Source organism: Vombatus ursinus, unplaced genomic scaffold (assembly GCF_900497805.2).
Source record: "Vombatus ursinus unplaced genomic scaffold, bare-nosed wombat genome assembly UNPS02014801.1, whole genome shotgun sequence".
NCBI classification, from domain to species: Eukaryota; Metazoa; Chordata; class Mammalia; order Diprotodontia; family Vombatidae; genus Vombatus; species Vombatus ursinus.
This window is the reverse complement of record NW_020954579.1, coordinates 7,206,503-7,208,235: the sequence shown is the minus strand read 5'-3', so window position 1 is coordinate 7,208,235 and position 1,733 is coordinate 7,206,503.

Here is a 1,733-nt window from a genome sequence, read left to right as displayed (position 1 = left end):
GGCTGAGGGGACCTCCAAGGTCATCTGATCCAAGCCTGCCTGCCCCCTCCGCCCTTTTACATAAATGGGAAACTGAGGCCCAGAGAGATTAGGTGATTCGCCCGTTCCCACACAGGTAGAAAGCAGCAGAGTCTGGATTCGAACCCAGATACGATGCCGGTTCATAGATTTGCTTGTGTCTGGGGACGGGGGAAGCCCTGGGGGGAGGGGAGCTCTCCCCACCTCCACCCCTGTGAGTCAGGAAGAGACGAGTCCAAATGCAGCCCCAGACACTCATTAGCTGTGTGACCCTAAGCAAGTCACTTTACCTCTGCTTCTCTTAATGTCCTTATCTGTAAAATGAGGGGAATAATAACAGCTATCTCTCAGGGTTGTGAGGAGGAGAAAAAAAATGTTGTTTGGTTTTTTTTTTTGTCTAGGCAATGGGGTTAAGTGACTTGCCCAGGGTCACATAGCTAGTGAATGTCTTGTGTCTGAGGCCGGATTTGCTCTATCCACTTCGACGCCTAGCTGTCCCTAAAAAAAAAAGTATATTTTTAAAGTGCTTTGCAAACCTTAGAGGGCCATATAAATGCTAGCAATTGTTACAGTTACATCATCTCAAGTTATGAATGTGTTAACAAGGTCCTCAGTAATTGAGGAAATCCCGGGGCCTGGTGGAATTAGAAGAGTATTGTCCCACTGACTGGCAGAAGATAGAAAACCCCCTCTACCACCACAACCACCCTTCTGGTAATGACACTAGCTAACATTTATATAGTGCTTACTCTGTGCCAGGCACCTCACTAAGCACTTTACAGTTATCTCGTTTGATCTTCATTTTACAGATGAGGAAACAAGCAAAGGGGTTAAGTGACTTGCCAGGGTCACACAGCTAGTACATGTGGGAGTCAGGATTTGAACTCTGGTCTTTTTCTTTCTATCCATGGTGGATATAATTGTGTGTGTGGTTGTGTGGTTGTGGCTGTGGTTGTGGTTTGTCCTTTGTTCAAGAAGACCATGATATCAGGGGGATGATGCCGTGACTTGCAATTGACTTTGATTTGAGGAAAGGAGGGCTGTTCAAAGTCACCAGCCTCACTTTCTCCTCCAGAGTCATCTGGGTCCAGTGGCCAGATATCAATCATGATGACTAGAGATGGCTCAGGATGCAGTGGGAGGCCTTGGCCCTTTTAAGCTAAGGTCTTTTCAGGTTCTCACTTTGAGTGAGGCAGAATAGGCCTCTTGAAGAGTGAGTCAAGGCTTCAGAAAAACCTGGAAATACTTGTATGGTCCGATGCTGAGTGAAGTGAGCAGAACCAGGAGAACATTGTACACAATAACAGCCACGTTGTTGAATGACTAATATTGATAAACTTAACCCTTCCCAGCAATACAAGGATCTAAGACATCTCCAAAGGCCTCATGTTGGAAAATGCTATCCGCATCCAAAGAAAGAACTATGGAATTTGAATGCAGATCGAAGCATACTATTTGCTATTTTTTTTTCCTCTTCTGTTGAGTTTTGTTTCCTCTTTCTGGTGGTTCCTCCTATTGGTTCTAATTTTTACTTACAACATCACTAATGTGAAAATATGTTTAATGGGAATGTATATGTAGAGCCTATGTCAGATTGTGTGCTGTCTTGGGGAGGGTGGTGGGGAGGAAGGGGGAGAAAAATTTTAAACTCAAAAGCATGTGGAAGTGATTGTTGATAAATCAAAATAAATTAATTTAAAAAAATTTTTTTAAAT